This window comes from Curcuma longa, unplaced genomic scaffold (assembly GCF_044706935.1).
Source record: "Curcuma longa cultivar G26 ecotype Majalengka, Jawa Barat unplaced genomic scaffold, ITB_CL_G26_1.1 contig_23486, whole genome shotgun sequence".
Lineage (NCBI taxonomy): Eukaryota > Viridiplantae > Streptophyta > Magnoliopsida > Zingiberales > Zingiberaceae > Curcuma > Curcuma longa.
In genome coordinates, this window is record NW_027432173.1 from 1 (window position 1) to 8,873 (window position 8,873).

Below are 8,873 nucleotides of genomic sequence, written 5' to 3' on the forward strand. Positions count from 1 at the left end.
TTTCTGAATTTCGACCCTTCCCAAACATTGTATATGTTTCCTTGATTTAAATTGATCAATCTTTGTCCTCCTTATAATTTCAGCATATGAATCTTTTTTGTTGTTGTTTTAATTCCCCCGCTGAAAATGAACCAAGTCTTTTACTAGACGATTTCAAAGTAATAGCTTTGTTTTTTAGGTAACACTCTTATCACTTGTCGACCAATGAGATTCTATGTCAGACTCTCAAAGAGCATAAGTTAGGTTAATTAATTATTAATATAATTATGACAAATAAATTAGGATTAAATTAATTTTTGTTATAAATTATATATAATAGTTTAATTAATTACTGTTTGATGGTAAATATGTAGGTATGATATGATAAATAATACTTAGAATTAGGTTAATTTACTGTTAAAAATTAATTAAAAGTGCAATAATTTACTTATATCTTAATGCTTCTTGTGCAGATCCAGCTGGATACCATTGCGCTCTGTTCAACTTCAATCATAGGCGAGAAGTTCGACGGTCATATAATAATGCAGATCCAATTAATTGACAGGAAAGTGCAGGCAACATCTACGCAGAAAGTCAACTCGTCTTCTTGGTTCTTCTGGCTTCTGCATATCTAACAGGATAGCAATCGAGCTCTGTACAACTTCAACCAGGTAATCAAGCCAACTTTCTTCTTCTCTACCGTTTTTTTGGTCAATTTTTTCTTTTATCTCTGCTGCATCTTTCTCTTCTCTCTCTCTCGGTTGTCTAATGATCGATATCAATTTGTTTTTTTTTCCTGCAGATTAGAGGAAAGTTGTCTGAACAAGTCTATTTATTTTATTATTATTATTTGAACAAGTTTAATTGTGAACAACAAGTAGATCTGATATATTCCTCTTTTATCCTTTTTCTGTTTGTGTTACTAATTTTTTTTTTCTAAGATCTCAGCTATTATATATATGTCTTTTTTAGGAAGTTGAAGATCATGAATAATATCTAGTTTATCTTAAATCATTGATCGATAGCTGAAGCTTTGTTTGTTCATTTACCTTTTGTTCCTGGTGACCAGAGTTAGTTGTCTGAACAAGTTTAATTTTGGTTAACAAGTAGATGTTTCCCTTTTTTCCATTACTGTTTCTATTGCAGATTTGTTTCTGAGATCCCAACTACTATGTGTTTCTTTTAATAGACGAAAGATGATTATGAATACTGTCTAATTTATCTAAAATCATTGATCAATAGCAGCAGCTATGGACGTAGTCTCGCCAATACTGGAGAAGGCAGGTGCAAGTTATGTCATCAATAAACTAATTGATGCAGCCACTACTTATGTGCGAGATCAGTACTACTGGAAAACTGACTTGCAAGAAGAATTGCAAAGCCTCAGGCTTACTTCCTCAGATCAAAGCAGTTGTTGGTTTTGCCGAAGATAGATTAACTATGTATGAATCTTCTAATCCAGCATTAATGGAGTGGCTGTGGCAGTTCAGGGATGGGATCGAGGAGGCTGAGGAAGTGCTGGATGAGCTGGAATATCTTGAACTGGAGAAGAAAGCTAATAGTGACAAAAGTATGCTTTCTAGAACGGTGGATGCTTCTGTTAAAGCTGCAAAAAGATTACTGAAATTTGATGATGTTCTTGGGAGATTAAGAACATGCGTGAAGAACTTGAACACCTCTGCTTCAGATGTTGAGAAGTTTCTGGCACTGGTGACGCAAACAGGTGGCAACGGCACTGGACAAAGGCAGCAGGATATCTATCATGATCAAGTAGAATCACCTCTTCTTTGCCTGTATTATCATTCAAGGGACGTGAGGAAGAAAAAGGGAAAATCATCCAGTATTTGCTGAGGGGAAGTCAGAAATTCAGATCAGTGAGAATGTGCATTGCCTTCCTTTGGTAGCGATGGGTGGTATGGGGAAGACTGCACTCGCTCAACAAGTCTTTGATCATTTTAAAAACGTGAAGAAGGAACACTTCGACATCAAAATCTGGGTATGTGACTCCTTACCTGTTCTCAATGCATCAAGTCTTATGAAGAAAATTCTGGAGTATTCAACTGGCCAATCTGAATCTGGGCCATTGGAACTAATACCAGTGAAGCTCAAGGAGAAGTTACATTCCAAAAGATTTTTACTTGTCCTAGATGATGCTTGGGATGACAAAAACCAGACTGAGTGGGAGAAACTATGTGCTCCACTGCTATATGGCCAAAAGGGTAGCTGGATACTATTAACAACTAGATTGGAATCAGTTGCGAAGATGGTCGCAAAAGTAATCAGAGGAGGCACAATGGAGCCAATGATGTTGCGAGGCTTGTCAAATGATGAATGTCGTTCACTCCTCTACGAGCATGCATTTGCTGGTCAAGACCCAAGTAAATTCCCATTGCTTAAAGAAATTGGAGAAGAAATAGTGGAGAAATTGATGGTGTACCTCTTCTAGCAAAGTCAATTGGAGGAGCGTTGAACAATAAACTGGAAGCAGATCACTGGACGAGCATTTCAACAAGTGAATTATGGAAAACACCACAAGATTCAAAATACGAATTCATTCCAGCTCTAACACTCAGTTACATGATGCTTCCACCACGCTTGAAGCGGTGCTTTTCCTACTGCAGCATATTTCCTCAAGATTACAAATTCAATAAGCAAAAGCTAGTGTGCATGTGGGTGGCAGCAGGCCTAATTTACTCGGATGGATCAGAGGAGGGCTCGGATGAGGAGGACATAGCTAACTGCTGCTTTGATATGTTGTGCAACAAATCTTTCTTTGATGTTCATACAACAATCGGAGTCCATTTTGGCAATCCAATGCTTTCTATGGTACAACAAAAGACTATTACACCATGCATGATATGTTGAACGGTCTTGCTTGTCATGTCTCACGCTATGAATGTTGTAGAATTGTGCATGGCGCTCCAAGTTGCATTTTGGATTCCATCCGCCATTTATCTATTACCAGTACCACCGTTGCTCAACTCCATGATCTAACTAAAATGGTGTGCAAATTACAGCACTTGCGAACCTTCTGGATAAAGTATGATGGGGATTCTCAACAACTTCTTGATTTTATTCGAGATGCGTGTAAATCATTAAGAAGAATTCGAGTATTGATTATAAATTCTGATTTCTCCAGAGAATCTTATCAACATTTGGAAAGCATCAGTGACTTTGTAAAACTACGATTTCTGGAAATGTCAGAGTTTTCGCTACCACCATCACTATCAAAATGTAAGTTCTACTTCTTACAAGTTCTAATTGGTCTTGGACTGGCAAAAGATGCAAACAAGTTGACCAACTTAAGACATTTATACAAAGTACATGATGATGCACTTTTCTCAGTGGCTGAAGTAGGAAAGTTGACATCCCTCCAGGAATTATGCTTCGCTGTGGGCACAGAACCAGGATATAGAATTGATGAGTTGATGAATATGGATAATCTCCGTAAATTAAGTATTCGACAACTTTCCAATGTGCGGAGTCTTGAAGAGGCCAATATGGTCAACTTGGTCAAGAAACGTTATCTCACAAGACTGGAACTGTGCTGGAATGAAGTAAGTAATCCTGGCATTGATCATCAGGAGGTTCTGGCGGCTCTACAACCCTCTCCTGCGATTATTAGAGAACTCATCATTAGAGAGTATAAAGGTGGTAGGCCTGCACCGTGGATGGATACTCTATCTCTTTCTCGGCTTGAATATCTTCAACTAGATTCTTGTACAAGTTGGGAAGAACTACCCCCTCTATGGAAGTTGCCCTGCCTTAAGTTTCTAAAATTGAATGACATGAAAGCTATAAGAAGTTTGGGTTGTCACTTCTCTGATGGGATCGAGATACAATTTCCAGTTTTAGAGGAACTTGAATTTCGTGACCTTCCCCTCTGGGAGGAATGGAATGGTGCGGATGACTATATATGGTTCCCTCATCTCAAAAGTTTTCAAATTTATGACTGTCCCAAATTAAAGAAAATTCCTGACCTTCCGTTGTCTATAGAGAATCTCTACATGTAAAATTTGGGGTTAGAAGCTCTTCCACGGTCCTACAAGTGTTCTAATGGTTCTAGGACATTTGGAGGATTTCAGCAGCTGATGTCCCTCGAGTCCCTTGAAATGTGTAACTCCTCAAAGATTGTGCAGATTGGATCAATTGGTGAAGAGGATGATAATATACTTCCGTCGTCACTGAAAGAACTTCAACTTGATAATATTGATGAACACAAAGATTTGGCAAGTTATCTACGAGGTCTTACTTCGCTCACTAACTTGTCTTTAAGTTGTTCACAGGGCATGACATCACTTCCTTTAGCAACTGAGCTGGAACATCTCACTACACTTCAAAGCTTGCATATTTGGGGTGGTGAAGCCTTGACTTCACCAGGAGGCTTATATATTTTAAAATCTCTTAAATATCTGAATATTTTAAATTGTCCGAAATTCCTCTCTGCTGAGGTTGAGTCACAGGAATTTTTAAAAGACAAGACAAGGAAGCATGCGGTATCCTCTTCCTCAGTTTTTGATCACTCTGCAAGTAATATAGCTGCTGCTAGCATCCTTCCCTCCTCCCTTGAATCCCTAGATTTTACAAACTCGGACATTTCGCAAGAGTCATTGGGTCGATGCCTTTCTTACCTCCCTCAAAAAGGCACTATACCTCCCTTCCCAAAAGTATCTGCATAATCTGTTGCAGGAATTGTATCATGTGAATTGCCATCACTTTCCCTCGAAAGGTTGGACGTATCAGGTTCATCATTTGGTGTCTCTTCCCAACATAGAGTATCTGCATAATCTGACAGCGTTGAAGACATTGCATATTTCTGATTGTAAAGAATTATGCGAATTGGAGTCATTGACGGCACTTGTCTCCCTCAAACAATTGGAGATTAAACGCTGCCCCAAATTACTCGCTACAACATTTTCCACTCTACAAAATCCTGCAACAACAACAGAACAAAGTGCCACAAAGAAAAAGAAGGGAACATTACCTTCACTCGAAGAGATTGGATCGACAACATCTTCTATCTACCCATTTTGCCGATTCCAGAAAAGCTAAACACTCTCAAAATAGAAAATTCTGAAGTGTTTATCGAGTTGAATTCATATCTTCTGAGATAGAGGAGTGGTTGTTGCAATGTCGGGAGTCTCTAGAAGTTTTAGAATTGGGACTGATTCCTCATCTGCAATTGTTACCCGCAAGTTTGGAGAGCTTTTCATCGCTCAAGGTTCTTTACATATATTCTGCTCCAGAACTCAAGTCACTGCCCAGGATGCCTGCCTCACTGGAGCAACTGATGATTGATGGATGCAGTGCAAAGCTTAAGAAGCGTTGCCAAGAGAATATCGGTCGGGACTGGCCTAACATCAAACACATCCGTGACATTTATATTAGAGCGGGCAAAGAGGACAAGGCCGAGGTGTGTTAATGCTAACAAGGAATCGTCACTTTGTTCATACTGCATATTGTGTTTGCTTATTGAATTACCTCATTATCACTTACCATGCCATCGACTAAGTTTTCTCAAATTGCTTGTGTCCATTTTATTCTCTGAGCTATTTAATAATCTTCATGTTGCTTATTTTGTGTTCTATACGTATCACCTCAGGCTCAAGTCAATTGCAACTGTGTCAGCAGCAGGCTTTGGAGTTCCACATGATCACATATATATATGATACCAAGCACAGGACCTGGTCATTCATCAAAAGGTCAAGTTACCAAGCACAGGACCTGGTCATATCTTTGTGCTTTAAGTTTCTGTTTCCATTCATTTTGAAAATAAACCACAAAGAGAAAGAACCCATGCCCATCAAGTTTTCCACATTTCTAAAACACAACTGATTTACTTGATGTATTCATTAGAAGGGCCACATTTCTAAAACACAACTGATTTCTAAAGCGATTGATGCTTCTGTTGAAGTTGCAAAAGGATTACTGAAATTTGATGATGTTCTTGGGAGACTTAAGGTTATAATCATGGCTGGTTATGCATAGTATAATCTCATTTTCTATTATTTGAAGCTTTCCTTAAAAAATGTACTGAGTATATTTATCTATTTCCACTTTATATTATTTGTTTTCATGATAAATTAATCTTCTTGTTCATTTTTGAACTCTTGAAATGTTTGCAGGGTGACTTGTAGTCTTGAAAAGAGAACCATATGCATTATCAATTCCTGAGGTAATATACATCTTTCTTATGTTGATTAAATGAAAAACATTCAATTTGTTGATCTTTCTTGAGAGTCTGTCATATCCACATTCAACAGTGAGCAGATATTGCTACCAAGAATTAGGTGACGATCAAACTTTTCTTCCACTCTTGTCGCTGAACCTACAAGTAGCTTCTGGTGAAATATTGTAGCTTCTGAAGTGAAATATATGAATAGAGACTATATATCTGAAGTGCAGCTACAACTTCCTCAAGTTCTCCCCTTCCTCTTGTTGATAATTGGTTTGTCTCAGTATTAATTCGAACAAATCTATAAGAATTTCCAACAATGTATTTGATCGCATAAACTCGTATATTTTGTTCAACGTTTGTGTGGTTTAACATTCATCTTGTGATGCTCATTGAGAAGATACATTTATATGTTTTTTCTTGATTACTTGTACTCTACTCACATTCATCTGCTGTTCAATTGCTGTGTCAATTTCGATGGAAATTTTTCCCATTGGCTTCTTTGTATGTGTCTCGTATCTACACAATTGTCGAATATAATCGGTGAAACTTCACTAATAGTGGTAAATTTCTTCCACTTTATTCTCACAAATATGATGGAACAAATTAAAGAGTTAATAAAGAATCAAAGCAACATATCAAAGACACAAACCACTCAACAGAAATATCAGTTGCCGCTTATAATTTTTAAATTCATTTCATTTCACCTCTAAAACAGAGAGTTTAGCTTAATGTATGTATCCTTAAGCACATTTTTCTGAACACTTTTCCTTAACCATCAATCAAACTAAATTAAAATTAATTTAGCTTATTTAAAAAAAAAATAATTGCATCAATAATTTGTTTAACTCGTAGAATGAAGTTGCAGATAAGTAGATTACATTGCTGATCATGGCATCAAAAGACTGCTGCAGATTGAAAAGCCATGCATCAGTAATTATGCAAATCCAGAAAAGAATTACGAAACCAAAATGGCAGTATGATTCAACTCCACCTCCTCCTTGGGAAGCAGCTATGGGATTTGAATCTTCACTAGATTTTGTAAGTTTCCTCTGTTTAAATGCAGTAGCTGGTTCAGATCTCTAAAGCCTCCAGTGCTCTTTAAGAGGACAAATAGATCGTTGCGACCTAGTGTTATCTGTCAAGGAAATAGAATGCTCTGATAAAGGCTGTTCTACACTGTCTACTGTTCTGCTGCAATGCCGCTGGGACTCATCCTTGCCAAGTCAACTGGAAATCGCGAAGGGTATCCTTTGCAGCTGGCCACAGGAGAGTCAGGATCAGAGGACGATGGACTGATGCTACTCATGTCAAAACAAATATTAGTTGCCATGACCGGAAGTCTTGTACAAGAGGAATCATACTCCAAAGTAGTAGAAGAACGTCCTCGTAAGTACAACAACCTACATCAGTTTTTTGTCATCTCATTAGGTGAGCCAACAGGAAGTACGTATAATGCTCATAGATTTCTAAAGGAATGAACGTCGTGGACCTGCTTCTCCAGAACAGCCATATCCTTCTTCAATTTGGAGATGGCCCTATTCTTCCTTCGTATGATTTCTTCTAATTCCGTTATTCTCTATTGCAAGAAACAAGTGAGTAAACTTTGTTAGAACTTGCCTAGCTCTATGAATGGGCAAGAGTCAGCAGCCTTAATTGCATTGCTTGCAGAAGTTAATAAGTCATAATAATGTCATAATTAGGCAAATTTATTACAGGGTCAAGAATTTTGCCTTCGTCACGTGATAAATAAATAAACAGGAGGCATACCACAGGACATATTCAAGCTTCCTAATGGGTCAAATACATGATGAAGTGGATAAGTCAACAAAATAAAACAGTATAGATCCAGTGATTTTTATCCGTTCGATTTTATTTTTTTTTAAATTTTCAAACGTTGAATATTTTATTTGAAAATTATAAGTAATTTTATTTAAATTTAAATTAATCTAATTTATATTGGACCCATAAATATTTTATTGATGAAATATTTAATTATGAAATTTAGAAATGAGATATTTGATACGGGGATTTATAAATATTTGATTTGTGGGATATTTCATTATGAAAGTTGGAATATTTAAGAGATGAGATATTTGATTGATGATGTAGATATGGAGACTATAAATATTTGATGGCCCCTTCCAAATTTAAATTTATAATAATTCATTAAATAAATAAAATTAACATAATTTTAGCAATCTATTGAAAATAGTTTATTCTAAAAATGTCAAATTTGTTAAGATGAAATTTTCTACATATTTTAATTTTAACACTTCAATTAATTTCCATTATATCCATCAATCCTCCATACTTCCTATTAATACTATAAATTTAAGGATTAATATTTATAATTTATTTAAATTTTTCACGGTTTTTTTAAATTATACTATTTTTTCCTTTTTTAAGTTTCGAAAAGTTTTAATTTTAGTCATATACTAAGAGAAGCCATATAATAAAGAATAGGTCGTCAATTTGAATTGCAAAAATAATCTTTTATAAATTATAAGATAAAATTATATACAATAGATATTAATTTAATTCTTTTTGAAATCCATTATTTCATGCATCATCTTGATTTTTATCAAGACAGCTCACGAGGAAAGTTGGATTGTTTTTTGGGTTCTCACCAATCACCATTGTAGATCCATAATATTAGGTTTGTAGTTTTCTAAATTGTGCCCTCCTTTGACTTGATTTCTGATCGACTGCGTGCAGG

The 8,873-nt window shown here is 36.2% G+C and overlaps 1 pseudogene; it reads left to right on the forward strand.

The window, feature by feature from the left end:
• The first annotated feature begins 1,140 nt into the window (after nt 1-1,140).
• LOC141818139 (putative disease resistance protein RGA3) lies at nt 1,141-5,360 on the forward strand (annotated as a pseudogene).
• The last annotated feature ends 3,513 nt before the right edge of the window (nt 5,361-8,873 follow it).